General features: G+C 33.8%; 1 pseudogene; it reads left to right on the forward strand.

The window, feature by feature from the left end:
- The first annotated feature begins 1,167 nt into the window (after window positions 1-1,167).
- The window catches only part of LOC107484095 (probable inorganic phosphate transporter 1-9), a 36,911-nt pseudogene continuing 25,413 nt past the window's right edge, over window positions 1,168-12,665 (forward strand).

Here is a 12,665-nt window from a genome sequence, read left to right on the forward strand (position 1 = left end):
GCATAAATATTAATTTGTCCTCTTCGAAAATATGTGGATATTTAACAGTTATGTGTGTACGTAGTTCGTTAACGTTTTAAGCCAATATTTTCTGTTAGTAAAAAATAAAATAATTTGGTTGGGAGCTGATTTGACCAACGAATAAATTTTGGGGTCATTTTGTATGTTTTAAATTTAAAAAACTAAAATGTTCGACTTTAAAGATCTCAAAAACTAATTTGGATAATTACTCTTATTTTTATTATTTATTAATAATATCATATTTCTTTATTTTTATTATTAAAATTTTAAATTTTATGTAATTTTATAAAATTATTTAATTATTATTATATTAATAATTTGACTAATAACTTATTAATTAAACTACTAATCTAATAATTTGATCGATTGATTGTCGGTTCGGTTTAATTAACTATACTTTCGCCGTTTCTTAGCGGAATTCGTTGGTTATTTATTTGATTAGTTTACCAAATTTTATGAATGTCCAAAGGTCCAGCTCACTTTCAATAAATTAGGTCGATGCCCTCTAAAAAGGGAAAGAAAAGTCTTCCTCCGCGAAAAATATAATATAAAAAATAATAAAAATTATAAAAAATAAAAATAAATTTTGTTTTTCATTAAAATTTTAATATCTTTCTATCAAAATAAACACAAAATATAGTAATTCAGTATTTTTAAATATAATATTTCTATCCATATCTTATATATGAGATATAATTTTTTTTATATATGTGTTTCTATTTCAATATATTGTCCTTACAAAAAAACGCGCTTTATATAGCATACATCTATATGATGGAGAAAGAAACAGATGTGGATGCGACGTATAATTCTTCCACGCATCCAGGAAAAAGATCTCAATTAACTTAAAATGAGACTCGTAAAAATGTCTTTTATAACGATGATAATAAACACACAAATAATAAGTCATTTAAATACTTTTCTCTATTAATATTGAGTGGAAACAAAATTTGTTAACAAAATTCTCAATACAAAATTATTGATTATCGTACTAAGAACTACTGTAAAAGGTACATTTTACTGAGAAAATATTCTCTTAAAAAACAAAAACTATGCTTTCAAATGCATTGATGATTAGAATTTTTATTATTAGAAATTAGTATCACAGAGAAGTAATTTTTTCCAATTGATCACATTCAATCAATTTAATACCCTTATCATAATAAGACTTTAAAACACACTTGTATCCATTATGATTATATCTTTTGGTATGCTGTGATGGCGAGAACGAGCTTGAAGGTGCTTTCAACCCTAGACACGGCTAAGACACAGTACTATCACTTTAAGGCCATCATAATTACCGGCATGGGGCTCTTCACCAACGCCTACGACCTCTTCTCCATCAGCGTCATCATAAAGATGATTGGAAGGGTGTACTATAGCGACCACCATAACGGCCAAAATAAGTACAAAACTCCTCCCGTTGTGGAGTCTGCTCTAGTGGCCGTTGCCCTGATAGGCACGGTCATTGGGCAGCTTGTTTTTGGTAGACTCGGCGACCTCAAAGGGCGTCGTTGGGTCTATGGACTTGCCTTGCTACTTATGATATTTGGCTCCTTGGGGTGTGGCTTCTCCATTTGCATTAGAAGAGCATGCGTTCTCCTCAGCCTAGGCTTCTTCAGGTTATTTAATTCTTATTTTTCACTTTAAATAGAATATTACATGATTATTTATTACCTAGGCGCATCAATCGAGTGATGAAGTGATAATTTATTGAATTTATATATCTTTCTTATTATACATTATCCTTTTGGTAAATACCCACTCACTAATTTGTAGGTCATTAAAATGAGTTAAATTCATCGTATTAACCAGTTTATTAATTTAAATGAGTAAATTTTATTCCTAAAATTAAATCTATTTAAGGGGTAAATTAGTTGAGCTCAATTAATCCAAAAAAAAAATAGATTAAACGAATTAGACCGCAAGTTAAATAAGTAGTCTGTTTATTTTTTTTTATTTTTTGTAAAATAAATTAGTATTTGTAATTGATACTTTTCTTGATCCAACCCAAAAATCCAATCCATTAACATACTATTTATTTAAGATTTTTTATCTAAAAGTAATTTTTTTGTCAAAATATTTTTTAAAAAAATAAAATAAAAAGATAAACAAATCAACTCGTTTAACTCATATGATTAATCATAAATGGTTTGAGTTAAAAAATTATGACCCGCAAATAAAATAGATTTAAACAAGCCAGACTTAAATAGTCTGTATTTAAACAGGTCAGACTTATATAGTTCGGACTGACCTGTTTGAGAGTCATACTAATTTTTAAAGAGAAAAATTTAAAAATAAACAATTTTAATTTATAGTACTTAAAGCCGACAATTTAATACTTTTAATCCAACAATTCAATACTATATTTTTAGTCAATATTTTCAAACGATAATGGTATAAAGATAAAAAAAATAGTTAAATTTGATTTATTTAATATTTATTAATTATTATAATAATTAATAGATATTAAATAAGATAAATTTTAATTATTTTTTATTAATTTTTTTATTATTAAATATTTTCTATTTTTAAATATTATTGATTAGTTATCAGCAAAGATAATAAATTATGTTGATTATGTGTTGCTATTAATTTCAAAATTCGATAATGATCCATTAAACTTTAGAGTTCAACTTTTATAATGCGATCGTGAGATATATGTCTATATATAAGTAAATAATTTTTACAATATTTGAAGTGCTTTTAAATTAAACCCTAAAATTTATTCATGTAACTACATTTTAAAACATATACAGCTTTCATTTAATTTGAAGTTGTTTATATCTCATTGTATAAGAGACTAATTAACATGTGAATGGCCATGAATTCATTTCAATTTGAAGTTAATTTTCTTGTAAATTAGGTTCTTGTTGGGGCTAGGGATTGGAGGAGACTACCCTCTATCATCAACAATCATGTCTGAATTTGCCAACAAAAAGACAAGAGGCTCTTTCATAGCGGCGGTTTTCTCCATGCAGGGTTTCGGCATATTGGCAAGTGCCACCGTCACCATAGTGGTGTGCTCCATATTCCGCCGTGCTGCTGGCCCGGATAACCATACTCTGGGACAGCCACCGGCGACGGCTGACTTTGCATGGAGGTTGATACTTATGTTGGATTCAATTCCGGCAGCCTTGACTTACTACTGGCGTATGTTGATGCCCGAAACAGCCAGGTACATATATACCCCTTTTGGACATTTCACATGCATTTACGCCCTTATCTTTTTTGTTATCTAGATAATTTGATTTTGTTCATTATCGAAATGGTTGGATTAGAAAATACATCTATTTGTGAGTATCACTTTCATCCATCTCATGATCGTATAAATTGGATTGGAAAAGTTGTGTAATTAATTACTAACGTTATTTTTGCCAATAGTATTCGACAATGACGCTGATATATTTACATGCATATAGTTGAACCTCTTTACGTATAGTCAATTAGTCTTAATTAGTGGTCCTTGTCTCATAGCTAGCTAGCCTTTAATTTCCAGGAGACAGATTAACATGTTATTGGACATCTTTATATCGTCTAATTACCTATTAGTATGTATTAAGAGTTTAATTTGATGGATTAATAGTCTAAAATATTTTTAGGATTGTCCAATTATATCTATTTATTTAGATGATTATTCACATAATCAATATAAAAGATAATTATATTTTCTTGACATAGTATTATAATGGACTTTTTCTAAATTCGGCAAGTACATCGAATCATATCAAGTAACACCACAGTGAGTGCGTGGGTTATCGTTTTTACGAGAATTAATGGACTAAGTAAGCAATGATTAACTAATTATTCTAGTTAGACAATTAAAAATTCGGGTTTAGAGATATTCAGTATCTAAAAATAGAGAATTAAATGAAAGCAGTTTGTAAACAGTTAAGAAAGTAATATGAATAAAAGCATTAAGGTTTTGGAGATTTTTAAACTTCAGGAAAAATGCTTTTCACTAGCTATCTTGATCATGCAAAGATGTATGTATATATGGCAAATCATAGTTAATCAAACTCCAATCCTTTGATGATTCAATTTCTCTTAACTAACGAATCGTCAATTCCTTAATTAATCGATTATGATAAGAGGTGAGGTACATTTATTGATTCAAAACCACATAATTCTTAACAACTAAACCTAGTTGATTTAATGTCATTTACCAAACTAATTTTAAAGCTTAAAGAATTACAAGAAGAAGTATTCATGCTTAATTCCTATAACTAACTTTCCCAAGTTAATAATAAAATTCAATTCGGATTAGAACTATTTTCCAATACATTCAAACCCTTGTATTAAAGAACGAAAACTTATTTCTTAAGAAAACATCAATGCATTAATCAAAAGTAGAAAAAAAAAAGCTATAACATTAGTCCATTAGAATAAGCAGAGCTCCTAACCATAACAAAGGAGATTAGTTACTCATGGTGCAAAAGAAACAAAAACTATAAATAGAAAATGGCTGAAGGAGAAAGCTCACATGTGTGTCTCTTACCCTCTTAAATACTAACCCTAAACTTAAGATTTAGCATTCAAAGCTCAATCAAAATAAAACAAAATCAAATTTAATCTAATTAATATTTCTTATATAGTTTTTTCTCTCAAGTTAAGTTAGGTGATTCTCTTCATAATTGACAATCAATACTTGATATCATGGGCTTGTGCTTAATCTTTAATTATCCATCAAGTGCTTAGAGGTGTGGAGAGATTAGTAAAGGACTTAGGAGGCCCTAGAGGTTGACCCAAGAGGTACGTTCAACGAATGGAGAGTGATTTGAACGCATGCCCAAGATTTGAGACCCTTAGCTTGAACCTCTGTTTCAGCCACGTTGAACGCATGAAAGCTTGAGTTGAACGCATGGAGGATGAGCAGCCCCTGGAAGTGTAATTGGATGGTGCATTGACATGGAGTGGCAAGTTGGATGCATGGCTTGGCGCATTAGCCACACGGCTGTCTACATTGAACGCATGGAAGTTGGTTAGCTACCGAAGGGTGTATGAAGTGGTGTGTTGAATGCAAGCTTTGGTGCGTTAGACGCATGGGTGTCTTGGCATCCCTCGGAGTCACTGCTTGGCTTGCGTTGGACACAAAGATTGGTGCGTTGAATGCACAACTCTCTGCTTGATGCAAGGGTTTCTCTATTTGGTCCAGAAACTTCTCTATTTGCATGGTGTGTTGAGCAGAACTCCTCTGTTTGGCTCTCCCCATTCTTTGCTTCTAGTATTACTCTCGCTTGCCTCTTTCCATCTTTGGTCTTTTCTAACTTTCTTTCACAATCTCCCATAATCAAAGAATTCAAAGCAACTCAAAGTATATTCGCTAAACCATGAAGTAATTGCTTAAAAAAAGAAGAATCATTAATTTATTGAATGAAATTCTAAGTGAAAAACCATTAAAGATGTGGATACATCACAACACCAAACTTGAGACTTTACTTGTCCTCAAGCAAAAAGAAAAAAAATAATTGAATTCAATGAAGAATAATTAAATCTCCTGAAAGTTCATGCCCATATTAACAATGGGGTTTAGTGGCCTTGTGATCATAAACCGACTTTTCTTTCTTAATAACTCTTGAAGTCTTGAGAGCGAAAATTCTCAAAAACTCAAGTTTGGATGATATTATGAGATCTCTTTTCTTATTTTTTGGTTGATCCTTGAACCTTTTCTTTTTTCCTTTTCACACAAAGAGATATTTCAATTGTTTAACTCTTAGTGCTTCATCTCAAGACAACTCTTGATTATGGTCTTTTGATCGATAATCCCGAGCTAGTTGGCCCAAGTTACCAGGTGATAGAGTACCCCGCGGATCTACTTACCCAAGCCTCTCCTTGACACGGTTGCATCACAAGAATATATCTAGAGATTTGATCCTAGACATCAATGTTTCAGATCAAAAGGCACTTCAGGAATGACCTTCTTTTTACTTGTTGAATTGTACAAATGGTTCTCACAAAATTTGGAGAGAAACTGTGTTGCATCATGTGAGTGAGTAGTAGGTTCCATTCTTTTTCTCTTCTTTGATAAGGAGTCTTGAGACTTGGGTGCCATTTCTTTTGTGTAGAGCTTGCTGATGAGTGAATTGTTGTGATGGTATAGAATTTCTCAATAAATGAAATCTCGTTACAAGTATAGTTCTACACCAACAAATAATTCTCCCAATCAAAAATTTGGTTGTCACAAGCAACAAACCCCAAATAAGAATTAACCGAAATATTTAAACTCCGGGTCGTCTCACAAGGAATTGCAATAAAGTGCTTCATTATTGGTTATGAAGAGCAAAGGGTTTGATTTTCAATGTGCAAGAAAATAAATGACGAGAAAGTAAATGAACAATTAACTAATAAAAAAAAGGAAAAGATATTCTTGGCTAAACATAGGTAATTGAGATCACCATCCTTGTCTACAAACCATATATTGATAATTATAAGAGGCCAACCTATTAAGTCTACTTCCAAAAACCTTAAGTACGTAATATCTACTCCTAGGCTTGAAGTACGTCAAATAGGCTTGATCACATCAACCCATAAGTCCCAACCTATCTACAAATTAGATTAGTAGTGGGTTGGTGTCAATAAGTATCAAATTGATCACCAAAGGGTTCTCAAATCACCAATTCATTGAGACCCAATGACTCAAGGTCACTCAATTCCCTTAGTCTAGGCCAAGAGTAAAGGAAACTACTCAAAAACTAGAGAAAACATTTCATCAAACACTTAGAGTACAAGAAAAGTAAACATCACCAAATGCAAGAATTAACAAGACCCATAACCATCATAAGCAATAAATCAACAATAACAATGAAGATAAATATCAAAGAGAGCATGGAAACATAAAATTGCATTAAACGAAAAGTAAATCCAACAAGGGTTCATGAACATAAAAGAGAGTAAAATAAGGAAATTAACAAGAGAAACTAAGAAGATTGAGACAATAAAACAATAAAATGTAAAGAGAGTTGAACTAAAAACAAGAATTAAAAGTGAATTTGAGAGAGATTAACCTAACTTTACCCTAATTTCTATCCTAAATCTAGAGAGAAGAGAGAGCTTCTCTCTCTAGAATTCTACCCTAAAACATGATGAAAACTAAACTATGACTACTTGGTTCATTCCTCCCCCCTCAATCCTTGGGTTCAATAGCATCAGAAATGAGTTGGATTGGGCCCAAAATGCTTCAAAAATTGCTGGCCACAAGTTGCTAAAATGGACCCACGCTGATCCTGCGATGTGTGCAACTGAAGGGCGTGTACGCATCCCTAAATGTCAGGCAACTATAGCAAATTTTATATCACTTTGAAGCCCCGGATGTTAGCTTTCCAACGCAACTAGAACCGCTTCATTTGAACCTTTGTAGCTCAAGTTATGATCGATTGAGTGCGAAGATGTCAGGATTGACAACTTTGCGGTTCCTTCATTTCTTCATGAGTTCTCCCACTTTGCATGCTTTTCCTTCATTTACATTCCTTTTGCATTGATTTTTATTGTACTTTACTTTGGAGCATTTTGTCCCCTTTTTATTTATTTTTTACTTTTTCTTTATATATATATATTTTTTTTTCTTTTTCTTTATCATTTTTTTCTAAGGTATATACAAATGTATCAATGCATATAGTTTTACATATTTAATACATGAGTATGTACCCAATTCCCAAAATTTTGACAAAAATATAAAAACACCCTTTTATCCCAACCTAATATTCCCAACTCTCCCAAACTTGAATGATAAACACTCTCACTAGCCTAAGCTAATCAAAGATCCAAACAAGGGACATTTGTTGTTTTTCACTTAGGGCTTGTAATGTACTAAAATTAAGAACAAATGGGTTAAGCATAGGCTCAAAGTTGGCTAACAATGAGAGAAAAAGGTAAGGCTGTTTGGGTAAGTGAGCTATTTGAAATGATGGCCTCAATCATATAAATGCATGTATACATGGAATAATGGACATATAGACTTAAATAAATCAAAGATTGCAATCATAGAAAGAGAACAATGCACACAAGAATGAAAAATAAGTGGTTATATGATGTAACCTTACACTTGGGCTCAAAACTCACATACTTGTGTTCTTAGCTTAAGAACCATGTTCCAAAATACATTCTTCAAACAAGTTCAACACAATTTTTTTTCAAATTGGTAGGGTTCCCTAAAAATAGTTTCTTGGACAGGAACTCATCACCCTAACCAAGTGGTCCTTAACATAAAAAGAAGTGGTAAAATATGTACAAATTCTAACTAACATGCAACCTATCATGCAATGCAACAACTAACTAGCAACGGAAATTAAGAATTGGTGTTGAAAAAAAGAAATTATTACCCATGGAGATCGGTCGGATGACCTCCCCACACTTAAAAATTTGCACCGTCCTCGGTGCATGCAAAGAAGAGTAAGGTGGACGGGTTGCTACAACTTATTGAGCTTCTTCAAAAGGTTGTGCAGATGACTTGTTTGTTGCCCCCATTTAGAAGCTTTTCCTTTCCCTCTTGGTGATCATCCTAAAAGGAAAGAAAAAGAAATAAAATTAAGCCTATCACAAAGATATCAAAGCAATAGAACATAGGCAGGGGCTAATGCCAAATAAGAGTAAGGTTCTCACTACATGTTAGCTACGCATGTGAGTGGGAAAGCAATATAAGCTAAGGCATATCACTACACTTGATGCAAGGGTAAAGTCAAAACATGAAGAGCATGTTGAGCATCAAGTTCAAACGAAAATTGACACAAAGAAGATTAGGGATAAGCATGAGAGTATTTGGCCCTATCCTAACACAATGACATGAGTTAGCAAGGACTAAAGCACTAATCTTGTGTGTAGAGAAAATATTACAATTAATGTCAAACAAGTCACAAAGCACCAAAATTAACCAAGAAATTCTCAACAGTTGAGTATAAGAGTTCAACACCATTATTACAATAAGAACATAGAAAAGAAAGGGAAAACAAGTTACAAAAATAAAATTGAAATGCAATAAATGAAAATGAACAAATGCAACATGCTAAAGAACAATGAAAAATAAGAAGAATAAGAAATGGAAGTTTGAAGAGAGTGAGAAGAAGAAGAAGAAAGTAAGAAAGTGAAGAAGGAAGAAGAAAGAAAAGAAGAGAAGAAGGGAATAGAAAACAGGGTAGAAACAGGGGAAAACAGGGCGCGGAAGGCGACGCGTAAGCATCATGCACGCGTATGCGTATATGAAGAGAGTGCAAAGCAACGCATCCGCGTGATGCACGGGTATGCGTGGGATGAGAATTGTGCCTGAGGCATAATTCTGGCACCAAGTTGGCATAACTCTCGGGAAAAAGTATGGGCGCTGCACTGACGCATCAACGCGTACGCGTGATGTACGCGTACGCGTGCCTGCCCCTTTTTTTTAAACTTAGAACAAAAACAGGGCACTCTCCTAATCTACAAGCAATCTAAAACAATCAAAAATTAAATTTAAGAACAAGTCTTTTTAGTTTTTGAAAAATTTTCAAATACAAAACAAACAAAATTTTACACCTCAAGCAAAATACAATTTAACAACAACTACTCTAATCAAAACATGAATTTAACAAATAACCTATCAATAAAAGCAAAATGTATAAGAGTATAGAAAATAAGAAAAACTACCTACAATGGCAACTCAACTCATTTATTGGTTATATTTACAAGAGAATGAAAAGAGTTTTCCATGGTGGGCTGTCTCCTACCTAGCACTTTTATTTTAAGTCCTTAAGTTGGACAATTGGTGGAGTCCTTGCTATGGTGGTTTATGCTTGAATTCATCCTGAAATCCCCACCAATGTTTGCATCTCCAATGACCACCGGGATCCCAAATTAGGCGCAAAAAACCTTCAAGTAAGCTTAAGTAAATGACAAGACCCCAAGCGTTTTGGTTGTTGAAATGAATTCCGGGGTCCCAAATCTTGTTCTTGCACCCATCTTCTTGTTGACTACCATAGTCAAGTTTGGGTGACAAGGCTTGTGAATTCTCAATTGAGCATCCAAACATTCTCCTAGACCCATGCAATTTGGTTCTACACCAACCATTGCTATTCAACTTTGAGCATGCAACCATCATGAACTTAGAGTGATGTTTCCAACCACTAACCATCTCCTTTTTCTCTTAAAGCCACAAAGAGCTCTAAGTTGCCCATCCGTCTCAAGTAAACTATATTCAAGTGGGATAATAAGGCATAGAAATGAGAGATTTACCCACTTGAATGAAAAAATAGATGGTGATGCCTTGGGGAGAGGTGTTTCCAACAATCTTGTAAGCTCTACTCCTTTGTGTTCTTCCTTGTCAACTTTCACCTCTAGGCAAGCTTCTTCAATTTCAATTCCTTGCTTACCAACTTCTTCTATACACCCTTCATTGCTCAAACCATATGTTGGAGGTTGTGCACGGTCCTCCTTGTCATCAATTTCATAACACAATGAGAGAGTAAAAGAGACATTGGTTGGTGTGGATGCATCTTCGATGATAGAGCTTGCTTCTTGCTCAACCTCTTCCTCTTGGTAGCTTCCTTCCAATTCAATCTCTTCTTCATTGCTTACCAAAGGTATGGGAGGTGAGGTATCTTCTTCCTTACCCTCTATGTCAAGCCCAATTGGAGAGGATTCAATTGTAGATAGGAACTCCTTAATGATTGAATCCATCTCTTGATCAACCTCTTCAAGATTGTCAACCGTGGTATGTGTTGGAGGTTGTACACCCTCCTTAACATCAATATCAAGCTTCTTGAAAGAGGGCTCTATAATTATACGCTCCCATGGGCTTCCAACATCTCCTAGGTCTTCAACCACTCCTTCCGGCTCAATTGTCTTAGCTTCCTCCCTTTGTGACAATTCTTGCTTCAACTCCTCTTCTACACTTTGAAGTTCTAAACTCACTCCCTCACTAAGCTCTTTGATTGCTTTTCCACATTCAACAACGGGAGTGCCTTGATCGCGTAGGATTAGGCGGGAGGAGACTATGCTGCAAACGGCTTCCGCCACGGTAGCTATCTTGGCTTCTATCTCCTTGAACTACTTTTGGTTCTCTTCTTTCCTTTGGATGTAAGTGCTAATATATTCTTGGAGAGAATCATCCATTAGAGGTGGTATGGGAAGAGAAGGTTCATTGTTTGGGAGGGAAGTTTCATAATTGGAAGTTGGTTCATCTTGGTAAGGGTATGGAGGTGGTGTATATTGAGGTGGTTCCTGAGAGTAATTATGTTGGAATGGTGGTGGTTCCATGTATGGTTCATATGGTTTATAAGGTGGTTGGTATGATGGATAAGGATTAGGGAAGTGTTTGGTGGTAGGAGCCTTGTGAGTAAGGTGGTTCAAAATTAGGTTGAGGGGTGGTTCATAGGCATGTGGTGGTGGTTGTTGACAACTACAATAAGGATCACCACATCCATTAGATTGATATGCATTAAGGATGGAATTATACTTATAAGAAACCGGAGGTTGTTGTTGCCAAGAAGGTTGATCAATCCCTTGAAGCTCCCCCCATCTTTGATTGTTTCATCCTTAATGCATGTTGTCATTGAAGCTTCCATTCCCTACAACATAATTTGAACCAAACTCATAGCCAAAAGGGTGAGAATTCATAGTGATAAGAGAAAATAAAAACAAAAGCTAACAAGAACAAGAAAGCAAAGTTTACACTAGCAAAAACTAGCAAACAAATAAAAGACACACATATTTACATATGAATAATAGCCAATAACATAACACCATTGCAATTCCCCGGCAACGGCGCTATTTTGATGAGTGAATTGTTGTGATGGTATAGAATTTCCCAATAAATAAAATCTCGTTGGAAGTATAGTTCTACACCAACAAACAATTCTCCCAATCAAAAATTTGGTTGTCACAAGCAACAAAATCAAATAAGAATTAACCGAAGTATTTAAACTTTGAGTCGTCTCACAAGGAATTGCAATGAAGTGCTCCATTATTGGTTATGAAGAGCAAGGGGTTTGATTTTCAATGGGCAAAAAAATAAATGACGAGAAAGTAAATGAACAATTAACAAATAAAAGAAAGAAAAAGATACTCTTGGCTAGACATAGGTAATTGAGATCACCATCCTTGTCTACGTACAAACCATATATTGATAATTATGAGAGGCCAACCTATTAAGTCTACTTCCAAAAGTCTTAAGTACGTAATATCTACTCCTAGGCTTGAAGTACGTCAAATAGGCTTGATCACATCAACCCATAAGTCCCAACCTATCTACTAATTAGATTAGTAGTGAGTTGGTATCAATGAGTATCAAATTGATCACCAAGGGTTCTCAAATCACCAATTCATCAAGACCCAATGACTCAAGGTCACTCAATTCCCTTAGCCTAAGCCAAGAGTAAAAGAAACTACTCAAAAACTAGAGAAAACATTTCATCAAACACTTAGAGTGCAAGAAAAGTACACATCACCAAATGCAAGAATTAACAAGACTCATAACCATCATTAGGAAGAAATCAACAATAACAATGAAGATAAACATCAAAGAGAGCATGGAAACATAAAATTGCATTACAAGAAAAGTAAATCCAACAAGGGTTCATGAACATAAAAGAGAGTAAAATAAGGAAATTAACAAGAGAAACTAAGAAGATTGAGACAATATAACAATAAAATGTAAAGAGAGTTGAACTAAAAACAAGAAT

Source organism: Arachis duranensis, chromosome 4 (assembly GCF_000817695.3).
Source record: "Arachis duranensis cultivar V14167 chromosome 4, aradu.V14167.gnm2.J7QH, whole genome shotgun sequence".
Classification (NCBI taxonomy): domain Eukaryota; kingdom Viridiplantae; phylum Streptophyta; class Magnoliopsida; order Fabales; family Fabaceae; genus Arachis; species Arachis duranensis.